Source organism: Serinus canaria, chromosome 6 (assembly GCF_022539315.1).
Source record: "Serinus canaria isolate serCan28SL12 chromosome 6, serCan2020, whole genome shotgun sequence".
NCBI lineage: Eukaryota > Metazoa > Chordata > Aves > Passeriformes > Fringillidae > Serinus > Serinus canaria.
In genome coordinates, this window is record NC_066320.1 from 31,990,197 (window position 1) to 32,009,256 (window position 19,060).

A 19,060-nucleotide genomic window follows, 5' to 3' on the forward strand; every position below is an offset into this window, starting at 1 on the left:
TGCTACTGACATTTATACTGATTAGGTATAGCCCTTTCCTCACTCCCTTTCGATAGACTCCCCTACAAAAGATGTGTCACAACAGCTCCATTAACTCTGTGCTCGCTCTAATTCCCCAGCACACAACACCAGCCCTTCCCAACCAGCAAAATCCAGCTGCAGGAGAAGAACCTCCTCTTCTCTAGGGGCAGTAATATGGATTTGTGCTCCCTCTACATGAAGAATTGTACTTTTTGATGATTTCTTACCAGCATGCCTGAAATTTACAACCAAAAATATTAACTGCACTTACTTTAAATCAAGTGGAGCACTACCCCTAATGGCTTTAAATGGGAGAGTGTGTTAATCAAACACATAAAGAAAACCCACTGCAACTCATTTCCAACAACTTCACAGGAGCAACCTGTATGTTTTGTTTTATAATCACAATATCTATCCTTTGATTATTCTTTATTTACCCCACCTAGAAGCATTTCTGGACTGGTTTTCCTTTCCCTTTTCTACCAGTGAATGATCAAGTGCAGCAATGATGGCAGCTCCCATTCCCAGTTGCTCCCCACTGACATATTGGACATTTTAGGGTCACTTTATTTTTTTTAAGAGACAAAGAATTTAATGATTATTTCTTCCCCTCTGTCACCAGGTCAGTGAAGTGCACAGGCATAACTCTCATTAGCATTAATGGAAATCCCCACTGTAAATTCTCCCCCGTGAAGCAACATTAAAAGCAAGGCCATCCTCACCAAGCACACTCAAACTGGAAAATAAAATATACCTCCCATTTCTTGCTACCTCCAAAGGGAAAATGTAATGGAGAGCAGGAGATTAAGCTACAATTCCTGTATCAAATCTTCTTTGTACTCTATAATTACTCAACACAACATACTCAATAGTTATTCCTTAATGATGAGAATTTGTTGCACGTTATTGAAAGATTTTATTCTAATGTTCTCTCAACTTTCTGGTGCATAACACAGCCAATTACAGCACAGCCACTGCAACATAAATCACCATCACCACCAAATCTGGCTGTCTTCAAGCTAATACTCAGTGCTTAAAAATCCTCCAACACCTACCCATCCACCATGGAAAAAACCACACTGGTGGGTTCAGCTTGTGAGGGGGAACAAAGTCATTTTCCACCAGTGCCCTTCCTTCCCTCCACCAACCACTGCAAAGGGTGACCAAGATTTCTGGGGATTCCCAAAGATGAGCTTTGGAGCTCGTGACATAAATATCAATACCCAATCCCTCGGTGAGCAGCTGCTCTCTGGTTCATGGGTCTGTCAATACCTTCTGCTGACACAACACTGATGATCAGTGTCAGAAACATTCCTTAAATACAGCCAGGGAAAGCTGAACGCTGTAGGAAAGCACATCCATTTTCATGGGTTTCTCAACAATACACTGTATGTCACTGAGGGCTCCTCCATCACTCCCCTAAATCACATCTCCCGCAGAAGCCAGGAGAGCTGGGCCACCAGAGGAGATCCTGCCTGACACCCACCTCACCTGGACAAACTCACACCACATGGGGAAGCTCATTTCTTCACTGAGCCCCTTGAGGGACACAGCACCATCTTCCCAGGTGAGGGCACTGAGCACCTGACAGCACAGCACCTCCTCTATCCCATCCACACCATTTTCCCTGCTCACACAAAAACCAACCAATCTTTTGGCTAGCTGAGGCAGTGTTATTCCCATTCCTGCACTTGGCAAGTGGTCCTTGACCAACACTCATCTGGAGGGTAGGCATAGCAAGGAACTTGTGTTCTGTTTCTGCTTCTCAGCATACTCAGCTGCTTTTATCCATGGTAACACACAAACACAAGAACAACCAAACAGCTGAGGTGTAAATGGACCAGCTCAGCCTCAGTAGTGTCCACCCCCCTTGGTTTGGGGAGTCCAGTCCCACCGATGCCTTTGGATTGCTGAGGAGCACAGGAGTTAAGCTTCCTTAATGCTTAAATCAACTTCAGTCAGTCCACACTACTTTCCAAACCTCCATAAGGTCTTCCTACAGGTTTTGTCCATAAAAACAAATGGTCTGGACTCCAGGCAGGACCCCCTTCCCTTTGCAAGGAATGAGTGGAGGAACCAACCACCAAACCCTGTACATGCAGCATTTGTAGGCAGTCCATTCCCCTGAGGAGAGCACCTTCAGTCCCTGAAGGTTTAACACTCACTAATGGCAGCCTTGGGAGATGCCAGCAGGCTGCTTTCTGTCTGGCATTTCTGTCTGTCTGTCACTTCTGTCTGGCATTTTCCCCAAGCACTGCCAGTGCAGGATGTGCCACCTGGAAAAGGCAGGAGATCTGCCCCGTGGGCTTCCCAAAAGCACAGCCAGTCTGATCCACATCTGAGCTACTCTGGAACACAGTTCTGGAGCCTGCCAGCAGCTGGTGTAAATCAGCATCAGGCCAGCAGCGTGGCAGAGAGCGGAGCCTGGCCTCCCCTCCCCGCTCCGCGGCGCAGGAGCATCCCTGATCTCCTCTGACAGAATCAGCGCACTCGTCACCAGCGTTCTCCTGAGCCAGAGCAGGAGGTTTGCCTTTATTTCCACTTTGCTGCACCCTGCTGACCCAGGACACGACTTAAACACACCGAGTATGGAGTGACAAGATTTAACAGTCGAGTGATAAGCAGGCTTGGTGCTAAAAGCCTCCTTGGGAAGGCTCTGCTTTGCCATGAGAGCAGCCCAGGCACACGGACACATCTCGGGAGAGCAGCCCGTGGAGGGGCCAGACCAACCCCATGTCTGCTGTGACAGCAGCAGGAGACACACTGACTCCTCTCAGACTGCTTTCTGTGAATTCCCAGCATGAGCTTTCCAATGACAACTGCAAAGTCCCCTTGGCAGGAGTCGGTCCTGTCCAGATCTGTCCCCACTTCCAAGCAGCCCCTTCACTTCTTGAGGGTTCCCTAAGCCAGCAGAGCCACAGAATAATGAGGCTGGAAGAGACCTCTAAAATCATCAAGTCCAACCACAATGAACAGCACCAGCAGCTCTCAGTGTTAGGTGTCCAGCACAGACACCATTCCTCCCTCCTGGATCATGCTGTCTGCTTAATTTGTGGAAGCAGGAATAGGGGAAGTGACCAGGGAAGGAAAAATACCTTAAGATAGTTATGGAAGAAATTACAGAACCATAACACAAACTCCACATAGAGTGTGTGAGTTCATAAGCATTTCTCCTGCTACAATGTAATTAATACTAAACATGCTGGGATCTTGTTCTTCTGATGCAGTATGGGCATTATTTTTGTTTTGTCCAGTTGGGTTTTTGAAAGCCATGGCTTCCTGCATTCCACAACAGAAACTTTACACCCACCAAACCTGGTACCATTTCATTTTATTCTTCCTGTCTCTATTCTATTTATTTATTCAGCTAGCCAATGTGAGAGGCCATAAATTGCACTGCTACTTAAGTCACAGGGGGAATTCCTTTAAACATAAGTAAAAACTCATAAATAACTTCCTGCAGTCAACAATGCATTCATTTTCTTCTCTGCTTTCTGACTAATCTTCCAGCTAACGAATCAAATCAAGAGCCCAAACGTAATTATTCTGTTGTGATAATCATCTCCTTCTATTGAGAGCATACCTTGGCTTATTTCTTCTCAAATTAAAACTATCAGAGAGGCTTGGGATGGTGGGAGAGAGAGGAGGAAAGGTTATGAGCCATTGATAAACCCAAGGTACAACAAGGAAACTCTTCAACTTGACCAAAGTCCTGCATCTTGAACAGAAGATTGGCCTTTTTGTGCTAGGTTGGTAAAAAAAAAGTGATGCCAAATCCAATTTAGCCTCACTTTTTATTAGTATGACTCACAGTACAGTTTTCAAGGCAATGAAGTGCATGATATAACAAAAAAAAATAGATGATTTTAGAAGCAGGACAATTCCCCTAAAGTTGCTGGAAGCAACGTAGCTACAAATAAATCCAGGAATTAATCTGTGACAAAATCAGTAGAAAGGCAAGAAACCTTCACAAAACATAAACACGCAGGACAATTTGGGGTGAACATTATTTAACCTTCCACGAAATTTCCAGTTTGCCCTGTAACTAGCCCTCAGCACTTCCAAAACTTCAGCACTTGCCCACCCCTCCTGCTTGCTGTGGGCAGTGACAGAGCCTGTGGTCATTCCCAGTGGGATGGAGGTCAGGATGATGCCCCAGGGGAACAATCCCACCCACAGCCACAGCCCCGCTGCATCACCATCAGATCACGGAGTGATGGCCAGCACCAACAGCAGGGCCAGCAGCATCAGGCTAAAAATAAACCCCAGAAATAAACTTGCCTTGGCTGCCAGCCTCCTGAGGATGCAAAGGCACAGGGCTGGAGGGGAGCGACAACAGCCCTGACACCATCCATGTGCATCCAGCACAGCCAAGGGACAGGGTCAGAGGGGAGGAGGTAAGGGACCCACCATGGGGCTGGAAATGCAGTGGGAAGGGAATGGAATCCCACAGCAATCCCAGAGGTGAGTGTGTGTGTAGCCTGCCCAAGCACATCCTCATCCTCCCCAGAGTGCAGCTGGGGAAGGGAGAAGCTGCCACAACCCATATGGGGATGTGATGCTGCAAGGCAGGGTCCAGGAAAGCAGAGCTGGAGGGCAGCTGGTAACCCTACTCCACATCATCTTCTTTTATTTCACTGCTTTATTTCGCCACCTTTAAACCAAACCCCCAGGACAAGTTTTTCCGTGCAAACACCTTTGGGAAGCCTTTGAAAACGTGCAGGTTTGAAACACAGAAACCACAAGCCAGGCCAGTCAGGCTGAGCCATTCCCAGTTAGGACATGAGCATTTCAGAGGGCACCCAGCTCATCCCAAAGGCTGCAGGTGAGGGAGCCAGGGTGCTGAAGAGAGTCCTGCTCACACAGCTCCAGCAGCATGCCCTGGCCAGCCCTGTGCCTCACCAGCACAGCCACACCTCAAAAACAAACACCTGGATTCCCTCATCTGACCTACGGGACTGCTTGTGTGTTACAGAGCTCAGGAAGGAGCAGCAGAGCCACTTGGAAAGTGGTTTTTTTAAATTAGTTAGTTTGGGGAAAGATGCACATCACAGGAGACAAGGCTCTGGCTGGTTAAACCCTTCAGGTGAAAGGGGATTATACTGCAAACACTGATGGATCCTGCAATGAGGATCACCACTGAACTGCTGACAGATGATTCCCCCACACAGCACACTTCACAACCTGAGGAAACCCTTCCAAGGCCAGGCTGCAGCCATGTGCTGGGGCAGGGAGGCAGGAGCAGCACAGACCCCAGAGCCTGACCCATCCCATGGATTTCAGTGAGGGAGGGATGCTCACCAGGCCACCAGCCACAGCTCAGGAAGTGTCTGCAGCACTTCCCACCCAGCAGACCTCACCTGAGTTTTCTGGGGGTTGTTTTTTAGCTTTGATGTATTTGTTTGATGTATTTCAAGTGATATATTCCTAATTCTGTATGATGGAAAGTGATTTTTATAGAAAAGCTGTGATTTCCAGATGAAAATGTTCATTTAGTGGTTCAGAGGAAAAAAACCCAAGAGATTTTACACAAGCACAGGCTCTCAGAGCTGATGGGGAGCAAGAGCCACAGGACCCTCGGCCATTTTAGTCACACAGCACAGAATTTCAGAATGGTTTGGGTTGGGAGGGGTCTAAAGATCATCTTCCAACCCTCTTCCAGGGTCAGGGAAACCTTCCACTAGAACAGGTTGCTCCAAGCTCCATCCAAGCTGACCACAGTCTTGGCCATTTAACCTGATGCTCTGCTAAATGTTCTGAAAGCCTCAAATAAACACCTCTTAGTGCAATAAAAAAACCTTCTATCATTTCTATCAGCAGCTTTAACTCCCTAACACTCCCTTGCACAAAGTTTACATTAGGAAAAATAATTAAACAGCTCTTGGACTGATTCTGTGCCTGCTCAGCAAGGATCAGTACCTTGGTAACTTCCTTATGACTTTACAGAGCTCCCTGTAATTCCCAGGGAATTACCAGAGTTTCTGGGCACACTTTAGTGCAGGTTATTTCAGGGTTTTGGCACTTAGCTGGTGGCACATGAACATGGCATCACTCACACAAGCCAACACCTGCACGACTCCCTGGAACAGATATTAAGTGCTGAGGGTATCTGAGATTCCAAAGGATGGCCACTGAATTCAGAGAAAAAACATCAATTTGTCAGGAAAATGCTGTTCCAAGAGCCCTTTCCTTCTGCACCAGCCAACAGGAAAGACATGGTGTACCAGGGAAACTCACAGCAGGGTTAGGTGGGATTTGGAAGAGACAAAGCAGAACACAAAAGGACTTCAGGCTCTGGGGCTGGGAGGTTTTGGGGCTGCTGAGCTCTGACCTCAGCCAGAAACCTGGAACATGCTGGTAACCCCACAGCACTGGTGGAGATGGGAGTGATGATGAGGCATTTAAATGGGATTTTGGGCAGGAATTGTTCCCTGGGAGGGTGGGCAGGCCCTGGCACAGGGTGCCCAGAGCAGCTGGGGCTGCCCCTGGATCCCTGGCAGTGCCCAAGGCCAAGCTGGACATTGGGGCTGGGAGCACCTGGGACAGGGGAAGGGGTCCCTGCCATGGCTGGGATGATCTCTAAGTTCCCTTCCCTCCCAAACCATTCTGAGATTCCCTGAGCCTGTGAAGCAGCAGTGGCCATGAGCTGTGAGGTGGCTGCCCCAGAAAATGTTCATTTAGAGGCTCAGAGGAAAAAACCACAAGAGATCTTACAGGAACAGAGGCTCACAGAGCTGATAGCAGCAAGAGCCATGGGGCTCTCATCCATTTTAGACACAGAACACAGAATTACAGAATGGTTTGGGCTGGGAGGGGTCTTGGGGAGCACAGACCTGACCTGGGGGTGCCTGCCCAGCTGGCAGCACACTCCTCCTGCTGTGGGGCAGGGGTGCCTGGCAGGAGCTCAGCAGGAGAGAGGATGGAGGTCAGGACCCACTGAACACCTCAGCTTTAGGTGGTGTGTTTCTAGCCCAGGAAGCAATACATTTTTCATGCCTTTTTTTTTTCTGTCTGCTATTTTCAAGTCCCAAAAAAGCTACTGGACACGGAGCATCATTATGCACACCACAACCTGAGCACAGCAGGAAATTTTAACATTTCAGCTGCATGCACAAAACCCTCTAACACATGTATATTTTATTTGATTTACTGCAATACTTTTCTTCCATCTCTTGAAAGTAATTTTTCTCTAAAGCGTAACTGCTTAATTGGCAAGTGTACAAAATATAATTACACTGCATACAAGTTACAATATTGCTTATGGGAATAACACTGTTGATGCATTCTGCTTTATTTTGTGTTTAATCTCTATTAAGAGATCTGTGTGAAAATAGCAAGGTACTCTTGATCTTATAAACATGACATGTAGTTCAGTCATTTCCCTGCCTAACCAAAGCCCAAACAAATCCAATTGAAAGACAACAGAAAATTCCTGGGCTAGCTTGGCACGTCCAAGTTAATAAAATTCTTATGTTCTCCTCTAAAGAAAGTGCAGTCCACAGGACACTTAAAAAGAAATTCCCCAACGTCTCCAGGCTGAGGTTTGTCACATCCATTACAGTCTGAGAGGGATGGAAGGACGTGGCACACAGGAAACCATGGCTGTGTGTGACAGCATTAGGGGGGTTTATTACATTCCCACAAGGACCTTTGCAATCCCATCTCTTACAAGGAAAGGATGAAGAAGTATCACAGCGACGTGCCTGACTCATGCCAGCACGGGGAGCAGTGCCTGGTGCTTGGCAGCAAAACCTCCCACCTCCTGTGCCCCTGGCTCTGCCAGCCAGGCCAATGCCACTCCCAAACTGCAGGAGGATGTGCTGGGAGAGGTTTGGGGTGGGTAGCAGGACAGGGTTCTTCCCCCACAGGATGGTGGGGCACTGAACAGGCTCCCCAGGGCTGCGTTTGGGCAAGGTGGGACAGGGTGGGATTGCTGGGGTGTCTGCAGGGTCAGGAGCTGGACCAGTGATCCATCCCTGTGGGTCCTGCTCAGGAGCAGCTGTGGAACCCTTCCAGCAGCCCATGCTGTGAGCACTTACACCCAGGAGTAAGTTACTCTCAGGAGGAGATGCCCCGTGCAGAAATGGATCTCACTGCTCTGACAGACACCTACCACTGGCAGTTTAAGTGCCTTAAAGGTTTATTTCATTTGCTGGAGTAATGAGATTAATGTTTGTTTGTTTAAGCTAAATCATACAAAGCCAAACATCTAAATGTCCTTAATTCACGGTATCAGCCCAGGCTGTGTTACCATGTGAGCCCATCTCACTGTCCTGCTTTTAACTGCACCAACAAATTCCTGCTTTGCTCCAGTTCCTCTCCCAGAGATCACACAGCACAGGGACACCTCGAGAAGCCAAATAAACCAATCAACATGGTCAGTATGACACTTTCCAACTCCTCGTTTCCTTGCCACTGGTTTTTAACATATTTGACTTCTAGACCTAAAAAACCCAGTGTAAATCCAGCAGATACAGACCTCTGTAAATATATTTTTAAATTGAGATAGACATGGCAGACCTCTGTGCATAGAAACAAGGGTAGATATACAGGTGGATACAGATATATATAGATATATAGATATACACACATATTGAGGGGATATGAAACAATGTTCCTGCCATAACAACTCCTGCACACTCAAGCAGCACACAGCCCAGAGCCCAGCAATCCCACAGACCTCACCCATGAATGATGGATGAGATGGGCAGACCCACCTGCAAACTCACCTAAAAGCAGAGTAAACCTGCCAACATCCAGCTGGATATTCCCAGTTCAAAAATAAAAATAAACATGCACACAAACACATTGCTTTTGTACCTACCACTACCCCAGCAATGTAGAATTAATGCTTAAATCTGAATTTCATCTGCTTTGATCAGTTTTCACTCTTCTGCTCATAGGTTTCTCACCAGGGACAGAGTTATTTCTATTGTATCATGGTCACCAAGAGCTGGCTGAGAGCTTGACTAAATTCTGCACAATTAGATACACAAATGACTACCAGAAAAAAAAAGGAATCCTGCACCTAAATTAACTCTCACCTGACCATGGCATTAGCCACAAAATGGACCAATACTGTGAACTTCTCACCCCATGCCAGGTACCTGATGCTGGCCCAGAGGTAACTCATCCCTGTGACAGATACAAGGCATCCTTTAAGGAAATGGTGGGAAATGAAGAACACACCATCTTTCCTGAGTGCTCAAGGTCCCACCCTGCAATCTCCCCCTCCAGACAGAGGTCTCCCCTCTGCAAATCACCCTCTGGAAGAAAATCTGTAATGCTGATGCCTGGGATCTGCAAATCCCTAGATGTGCTCATTTAAAGGATGGGCTTTCATGGATTCTGAGGTCAGGAGAGACCCCTGTGATTTTCCAGCCTGACATGCTGCACACTAACTTAGCTAAATCAGTCCCTGCTTGAGCCTCACTCACTCCAATCAGCAAACATGCCTGAACTTGGCGTTTCCAGAGGTGGGGAAATCACCAGCACCTTCAGCAGCCTCTTCCACCATCATCAGTGTTGAAACTACAGACCTTAGCCCTATTCTTCTGGCTTCACCTTCCAGGTCTTGTTGAAACTCTGCCTGCTAGACCCAAGAACTCTTTATTACTCAATTTATTTTCCCTGTGACAACACTAATCCCCTTAATTAATTTACCTTCCAACATTCTCCTGGATAACTCAGGCAGACAGAGGTCCTGGCCCCTTCCCCTGCACCCCTTCCTGGCTCCTTTGGCATTCCCACAGCCCTCCCCAGCCCCTCCTGGGCAGGCAGCAGGGACAGGGTGGCTTCCACGTCCCTCCCCAGCCTGGCAGCCACCTGCCAGCACAGACAAGGAGCACACAAGACCTTTGGCCACAACATCATCTCAGTGCTGCTGGCTCGTGCTCCTCGCTGCCCCACAAAGACATGATTTCTGCAGACAGCATCCTGGAGCTACAGCCCGACTTGTTTGCTCTGAGATAGAGGAATTTACAGTTGGCCATCTGAGAAATATTACCTGCTTGTAGCCAAGCAATACAAATTGCTGTCACCAGCAGTCACTCCTGTTTGTTATTTACCACTCTGCCAGTCCTGGTGACATTTCAAGCTCCAGCTGCGGTGACTCTCTGCCTTATCACAGCTTGCTCAAACATTAGGCAGAGTGAGAACAAAAATGAGTGTTCAGGGAGGCTTCTGGAAAGGGTTGTTTGGAAATTATTCCTGGTTTTACCACCAGATTTTGAGAGCTGGCACTCTGCTGGGGCTCAGCCAGTTGTCCTGCACATCCCCAGTCCAAAGAGTGCTGCTGTACCAAGCTGCATTTCTTGCTGAATTTTAAGGAACAAACCCTCCTCAGTTACTTTTATCAATCCCATTCACCAGCTCTTTAAGAGAAAAAAGAAAAGCTGGTTCTCAAGGATGTGCTGTCCCCAAGCCCATGCCAGTGGGAGCTGAGTGCATCACCATCCTGCCTCCATCCTCAAATAAATCCTCAGGATGTTTGCCCAGGACTCACAGGGAGCTGACAGGTCTGGGGTGCCTGGCCCATTTGCTGCTTTTCTAGAATAACACAAGGTGAGCATTGCCACAGTTCACAGGAACTCTTCAGTGGTTCAAGACCTAGTAAAAAATACACATTACTGGCTCAGTTAGCTCTGTAAACCTCCTCAATAAGAGGCACCAGGGCTGGAGCACAAAGATCTGACTACAGCAGTGACTGCCCAGCGTTCACTTCTACCACAACATTCACAAGGACTAAACATATCATCACTTTTCCCCATCCAAAAGTGCAATATTTATGATTTTTCTACTAACCTCACGTGGTAACCCAGTTTTATTTCTAATGTCTTACAGAACTGTTTGTTGTTCTCATCACTACCAGGCACAGTTTCTCTCTGCATCCCTTTCCCTCAAGCTCTGATTTCTGTTTTTTGCTACTGATTCCCTTCTCAGGCACTTGGATGTGCAGACATGGGCTGAGCTGGAGCACCCCAGCTGGGCAGCCAGCACCTTAAAACACCCAGAGCCCCAGCTGGGAGGGGAAGGGGTGAAGGTGGAGCAGACAAGCAGAGACACCTGACCAGATCCTCCCTCCTGACACATCATTCAACTGAGCTTTTTCAGAAACAACCACAACAAAAACCAGTGGCCACAACCTCACTGCCTGTGGCTGGACCAGGATGAGATCTCACCCCAGCAAAGGGTGAAGCTAAAGTTGGCACAGGTATTCCAGTTTTAAGCTTTGGGACACTCCAGTTCCAGATCTGATGTTGCACTCTACCATTTTTGTATGAAAAAAGGGAAGAGCTCAAACAAGTATATATAAAAATATAAAATCTACATGAGCTTGTGCTGCAGGATCATGAAACTTCTAAGAACCATGAGAACATGAAAACTAATGAAAAAGGTGTTTTTCCACATATTGAATTGAAATTAATTTCATCCACAACTAATCACAGCAAAGCTTAAGGCTCTCACCTTTTAAATGTAACATCTACTATTTAGCTTAATTACTTTGCTTAATTTACTGGTTCCTTCCAACATCCCCTCTCATGGAAAACCAGGTTTTCAACATCAAAATTACAAAAAATCTGACACTGCATGACAACTCTACAGGTACCACCAGCATCTCTTATATTTGGCCTCAGTTATTCTTTAAAGGGTAATTTATTTGCAGGGTTTTCTGTCCAGCTAACACCAACAAAGGACATTCCCCACACCCCAGAGTGTGACACCCACTGCCTGCACAGGGACTCACTGCTGGTTTTGCTGATTTTACCCCAAAAATGCTCCAGCACTGTGCCATGGAAATGACAGGATTTACAGATTTCCATCTCTGCCCCTTTTGGGGCCAGTCCTGCACTCCTTGTGCACCTGTTACCATCCCAAAGGCCATCAGCATTTCATAGGGGCTCATCCCTGCTCCCAGCCAGGGTCACCCACACCTTGCAGGGCCACACACTTATAGTCATGACAGTAATAACCAAAAGCCAGGCTAATTTTGGAATATCCCACAATTTTGTGCCAACCTCTTCAACACACAAGCTCCTCTTTTTTCAGTGTGAATGGATCACTAAAAAAAAAAAAAAAAAAAAAAAGATAGACAGCATCCATTACATATCTGTTATATTTAGCAACAGAGAATCCATCTGCATTATTCCTGGTCTCATTAAAGACTTGGCTCCTTGTAAATATTGTGTCTGTAATCCCCACGTTTTCCCTGTGAGCCTGCTTCAGGGGTCTATTTCTGTAATAATTGGTGTGTGTTGTTGCACAGAAACAGTGGCTGAGTGTCTGTCAACACTGCACAAGTGAATGTACACAGGAGCAACTGCAGCACAACTCCTGTGGAAAGGAAATCAGCTCCACCAGGTCCCTACAGCACCTCCAAAAACTCCCAGCCAAGGCACCTGAACTCTACACTGGGCCCAAAAAATGGTGGGATTTGGTCAACCCTGGTTTGGCCATTGAAGTGGCAAAGATCCTTCCTAATCCCACACTGCTCCAGCTGCTGGTGGAGAGGACCTGGGTGAAGCAGAGCCCAGAATTCAACAACCAGGCAGGTTTATTTAAACTCTATACAACCTAATTCCATCAGGAGGGATGGAAAGGAGCCCAGGGCAGTTACTTTCAGCAGGACCACTGCTTTTTATTGGCTTAAAGGACACATGGAATCACTGCCAGACACGACTAGAGGAGCAAATCATTAATAATTAAAATCTACAACTGATGCATTCAGGTAACTCAGGTTTTATTTGAATCTTACATAAAGTCTCAGAACAGATGGGACTTTATGGATGCCTATCAAGATGCTTACCTTGATCCACCCTGGAAGAACCATGTATGTGAAAAACAAGGCTGAATTATCCAAAATAACCCTGGCATGCATGGACACACAGCTCCTGCCAGCTGTGGAGCACAGGGACCCTAAAAGGGATTCCAGGGACTGCCCTCCCCTGGGAAAACCACAGAGCAGGGATGAGCATCCAGGATCTTCCAAATCATGCTCTGCTCCTGGATGGCATTTCAGGATGGGCAAAAAAATCCCATAAAAACCCCCAAAATTGGCAACCCCACCAGGCAGCAGCACCAATGACCTCAGGGAAGGGTTGGTGGGTCCATCAAAGCTGGTTCCAACCATGCTGAGCCCTGCCACAGCTGCTGCAGGGCTCTGACAGCAACACCCCGGGAGCTACACTCATCTCCCCACTGGATAAAACGTGTGTCACACCCAGAATCAGTGGGAACAGTGGCAGTGACACACACACAGCCCTTTGGGGCATCCTCTGCAGCACCACAGCTTTGATGTTTTCCCCCAAAACACTGCCCTTGCTCTTCACCATGCTTCTCCTGACACAGGACACAATTACAGACCTCAGACCAGGCAAAGCAAACACCATCCCACCCACGCTGACTTTCAGATCATGCAGGTGCCAAACTCTGGTTCCACCACGTGTTTTTCCCCTCAACTACAGCTGTAGTTCTTTCTAATAATCCCATGGAAAATTCAAATCATATAACCAAGCTCAAAAAAATCACAGCACATCCCAGGAAGAGTTTAGGGCAAAGCTGGGTGGAGCTTTGAGCTACCTGCTGTAATGGAAAATAACTCTGTCCATGGCAGGGGATTGGAACTGGATGATCTTTAAGGTTCCTTCCAAATCAAACCATTCTGTGATTCTATGAAAACATTACAGAGGGAAAAAATCCCCAGGCTTTGGGAGGAGGGCCCCCATGACCTCCCCACACAGCACCACCATGCTCCCCCCTCACCCAGATCAAGTCCAAGAAAAAGCAAACTCCAATGTTCCACCTGCATTATCACCTCAGAGAGGAGACACAAAAACTGAAAAGCTCCAGATGTTTATTGCTGGTTCTTAAAAAAAATCTCTGGGGCTCGTGGTGCAAGAAAGGGGAGAGCACACTTATAAAGCACCATTGTAGAATTGAACAAGTGACACTGATTCTTCTGTGCTCTGTCACCAAAACTCCTGCTGACTTCACACAGAATGCTATGTGGTGACTCCCTGGTAAAATGCCAAAATCCCAGATCCTCACCACCATGGGGCAGAGCAGAAGCAGAAAACACATGGGTGGTACAATGAGGAGATTTGGTTTCCAAGACCTTGCTGCTGCATGGGATGGTCGTGACATTTTTCATCCTTTCACCTAAATCTTATCTTGTTTCCTTTGGCAAAGGAGAAGGGAAAAAACCCAAACTATGGGAACAAAGCATAAGGAATGATAGGTGACCCAGGCATATCTGACCATGACAAACTGCATTCTAGAATTACATCCTCATACTGGGTGTGACAAACTGCACTTGAAGTTACATCTTCCAGCACCACAAACAGCAATGGAGAAAACACCAATTCCTGCCTAAAACAATTCTGTTATCCCAGTAACCAGAGCAAAACCAGCAGTGACTTGCCAAAACCTCCCCTCCAAAGTTCCAGTGCTCTCTGCAAGAGGGGACCCCAAAAATCATCTTGCACCCCTTCCTCCTGGTCTTTAATTCAGCTGTGAGACCTGACCATTCCTCCTTTCAGAGTCCATAATTTAAATACTCTTACAGCTGGACAGAGGGATCTGAAAAAAAACCCCAATTTCTAGGGCAGGTGTAAGTCATCAGCCCAAACTGAAGAGCTGCTCACCAGAAGCTTCACTCTTTACTACTTTAACTTACTACAACCAAAATACAAAACAAAGAGAGGAACCCTCACTAGATCTATGTGAGGAGTAAATGTGACACCCATCAGGTTTTATGAGACAGCTTCATCCACCAGATCTTAACAAAACACTTGTCAATTGCCAGCGCTGGGTGCGAGCAGCTTTTCCATTTCTTCTGCTTTAAACACAAAGCCTCTTTCAATTCCCACAGCTAGTAAACAGCCCAAAACACCCAGGGAAAATTAACCTACCTTTTCCAAATGGTTGGACAAACCCAGATTTAGGGGGTTTTTTATCAGTATATTTCATTCTTGCCAGAGTCAGCTGAACTGAAGAAGTTTTATTTGAAGTGCAGCCAGCCTGATGGATAAATCAACTTTTCTGGCCAAAGGCTTCAGTATGTTACTTCCAGCTCATGCCTGGGACCTCATACTTCGAGGCTGATGTTTTTCCTGATACAAGGAATATTATCACCAGACCCCAGTGACAAATCTGTGTACTGAAATGCCAGAGTTAAAGATGACAGTTTGTGCTGCAGTTCTTGCTGTGGGGAAATTGCTGTGAGTGTTTTCCATCCAGGAAAAGCAGGAGTGGAAAAAGGGCACAAGTTTGCCCTCGGAGGAGTTGGGGGATGAGAGGGAGCTGTCAGCAAAGGGGCTCTGGGGTGGCAGCTCCACTGGACATGGAGCTCTGGAGCCACCCTGCCAGCCAAACCCCCAGATCCACATGGGCTGAAAAACTACCTTAAAAAGAGGGAAAGCTGACAGCAAGAAAACATCATCTGTGATTTGTACTCTATAAAAGTGACAATAAAACCCTGGACCAGGGAAGCATCTCAGTCTGAAATTCTAGGAGAGAAAGGAAAAGCCAAATGCTCCTGCAATCCGTGTTCCTAAACACAGGAGAGTGCCACCACTCTGACTGAACTACCTTATTTTCTGTTCAGCTTTAGAAACACTTGGTTCCAACTTTGAAAAGCAAAGATATTTTGATTGCCCATGACTGGAGAGAGCTTGGATCAAGTGAGGAACAGCCCTGAGCCCCCAGATGCGCCCGGGTTTGCTAACCATGAAAGCCAACCTCTGTCCCCCCTAATGGCTAACAGGTGGGTTTCACAAAACGCCTCCAAAAATCAAAAGCTCCTTTCTAAAAATACCAAATACCACCCTGCATTCACAACGCCAGATTTTCCAGAAAAATACTGTCGATAGCTGACGTTTCCCAAACAATCGCTTTTACGGGAACTTAGGGCTGCCCCTGCAGCAGAAAGTTTTGCCAGGCAAAGAACAGAAATCCTTGTTTAAGATTCGAACCCCGCAGACGGACCCATTCCCTCAGCCAGCTCCGCAGCTCGAGCACAAATCAGCTTTATGGAAGTAACAGATTACAGAACACATCGCCACAAATATTTTATTTTTTTTTTAAACTAGAGGATGAGTAATTGAAATGTCTGAGATCCAACAATCACCTCAGAATTCATAAATACCTCATAGTATTCCAAACACACTCTCCTATAATGAGACCGTCTTCAATTTTCCTTGGTAAAGAGAGACCTTTAAAGAATGCTAAAGCAGGTCGGCGCCCTTATGCACTGATGGAAACAGGAACAAAAGCATTTTGTCACCAGGCATCTCGTCTATCATTATTTCCCTCACTCTGCTTAAACAAACCTAAAAGTACGTGCCTTTTCTTCCTGCCCCCTCCCCAAATATCCGCAATAACCGGGATTGCATCCCGAAGGAAAGCCACCATCTGTATGGGAACAAGGGACCGTTACACCGAGCCGTCACCGCCGATCGCTTTTTTCCTCCTGCTCCACTAATGTTTTTTAAAACACAGGATTAAAATGTCATCCCACCCCTCCCGTTCTGGGGAGCCGTGTGTATTCCTCTCCTCTGGTCACGGTATACTTAATCAAGTGTGAATGATTAAAGTACTTCAATTAGAGCTACGTACATTCATTGCAGGCGATTCAAAGGCAGCGGAGAAGTGCGGCTGAAAGAAGAAATTACTTCTACTACTTTGAGATCTCCATCTCCTACTTTCCTCCTCCCCAGCACAGCCAGAGCCCTGGGTCCCGGCGAAGTACCAGGCACTAAGCTCCAGCCAGGATTTACCTTGGGGGCACGTCCCTCGGCAGGACAAAAGGCTATTCTTTCCCCCTCAGCAAGTCCTGCAAGTTTGAGGGGGGGGAAATGTTATATTTTTTTAATCGTGGAGTGGAGGGGTGTGAAAAGAACAATCTGAGCGCCTAAATCCACGCACCCCCTCTGATTTTCCATTCTGGCGATAGCAGGGAAGGGCTTAAAATGTCCAGATCGAGGGGGGGAAATAGACGTAATAAAGAAATAGTGGGGAAATTATTCTGGGCTCTGGCGGAGGGGTACAAGGTGGGAGGGAAGGAGCGAGGCGCGGCCCCGCGGACACCGCGCACCTCCGCGGGTTAGAAGCGTGCAGAGTTGCTAAGTGACTGAGGGGCGAGCGCGGTTATTCAGCAGCGAAAAAATAATTTTTAAAAAATTAAAATTAAAATAAATTTAAAAATACTAAACCAATTTTTCCCCCGTAATCTACCTAATATTAAGATTTAAAGGAAAAAAAAAAAGGCAAAAACTAAATACACTATTCCACCCCCCCCCAAAAAAAATAATTCTAAACGCAGCGCAAGGCGGCGGCTGCTCCGCGTCCCCCGGAGCATCGGCCGCGCCGCTCCGCGGGGCTCCCCCCTTGCCCAAACTTTCCTGCCGCCGCCGCCCCGTTAATCCCCCGGCAGATGTTGTCGGCGGCTCTCGGCACTAAGTAAACAATGCGGGGCCCGGCACAACAAAAGATTTCCCACTTCACCCCGCCGCTCCGCGCCCACCCGCGCAACTTGCGCGGCCGCCTCCCACCACCATCACATTTCCACCTACCCTCCCCTCCTCGCGGTTGTTTTTTTTTTTTTTTGCCTCCTCTGTCCCCCTCGCCGGTGAGGTTGACTAAAGCAAAGATGTCCTCGCTTTTCCCTTGTCCTTCTCGCCGGGAAGCGCAGCCGCCGCCGCTCCCTTACCTGCTCCCGGCCGCCGCCAGCCCCGCGCCGCTCTTCACCGCCGCATCCCTCCCCGCATCCACCGCCGGGCTCTGCTTGCCGGAGATCCACCTTAAAAACGCCACCCGCTCGCACACCGCACAAAAAAAAAAAAAAAAACTTAATCCTTCCCCCCCCCCCCCCCCCACCCCCCCTTTCCCCGCTCTCCTGCTCCGCCCGCCGCCGCGCCGGGAGCGGACGGGGGCACCGGAGCCCCGCAGCAGCAGCGGAGAGGATGCTAATTGCAACTTGGGGGGGAGGGCCGCTCTTCCCCCCCCCCCCCCCTTCCTTCTTCCTCTTTTTTTTTTCCGCTTTTTTTTTTCCCCTTTTTTGTTTGGGTGTTTTTTTTTGTTTTTTCCTTTTTTTTTTCTTTTTAAGCTAGAAAGTGCCCAGGCGGCGTTGGGCGGAGCGGCCGCTCCCCCTCGCCACGCTGGGTGAGCGGAGAGCGAGGAGAGGTAGAAGCTCTCTCTGCCTCGCTTTTTTTTTTTTTTTTTTTTTTTCTCCCTTCTTCTTTTTCTCTCTCTCTCTCTTCTTTTTTTTTTTTTTTTTTTTTTTTTTTTTTTTTTTTTTTTTTTTTTTTGGCAATAGGCGGGGTCTCTCCTTGCAAACCAATGACACAAACCCACATGGACCAGCCTCGCCCCCTATAGATACTCTTCACTACAAATAGGCTCTCTCGGGGGATTAGTGGATCAGCTAAAGTACAAACAGACGCAGCGAGGAAGGGGCGGGGGGGCGGCGGGAGGCGCCGGGGGTGGGGACCGGCACCGGGATCGTGCGGGGCAGGGCAGGGGCTCGGCGGGGCTCCGGGGGCGGGGAGGGGACTCCGCGGGGCGCGGCGCGGCGCCTGTTGCGCTCGGCGGCGGCCGGCGGAGGGGCGGGCAGGAGCGGCCGCCGCCGCCGCCGCCGCCTTTGTTCGGCCACCCGCGCTCAGCGCGCCCGGCCCGGCTCCGCAGCAGCGCGGGCACCGCCACCGGCCCCGGGGGACGCCCGGCCCGGCCCCCGCGCCGCGCTCGCATCCCGGCCCCCGCAGCGCGGCCGGAGCGGATGCGGGGAGGCCGGTGGGGATAGAGACCAGCGGGGATGCACGGCCCGCGCTGTCGGCATCCCCGAGGCCGAGGGGCTGCCGCGGACCCCAGTTGGCTGCGAGCGCGGTGTGATCGCGGCCGAGCGTTCGGCTGGGTGCGAGATAACGACAGCGCCCTCGGCGCGCATCTGTTTGTATTTGTGTGCCGTATTACCCCCGTAGATTTGGGAATTAATGTTTTGACAGACGTTCTTCATCTGCTTATCACAAGAATGTGGGCAGGTGGT

The 19,060-nt window shown here is 48.3% G+C and overlaps 1 protein-coding gene across 2 annotated transcripts in view; it reads right to left on the reverse strand.

Annotated features, from left to right (window-relative positions):
* The window catches only part of CTBP2 (C-terminal binding protein 2), a 131,624-nt gene extending 113,745 nt beyond the window's left edge, over positions 1-17,879 (reverse strand). Inside the window, exon 1 of one of the 2 annotated variants that reach the window (XM_009087104.4) lies at positions 17,729-17,879. The gene's annotated coding sequence lies outside the window, so the exon portion shown is untranslated. Of the gene's footprint in view, positions 1-17,591; positions 17,695-17,728 lie in introns of those variants that run through there. The other variant, XM_050976126.1, reaches the window with a different exon arrangement.
* Positions 17,880-19,060: the final 1,181 nt, after the last annotated feature.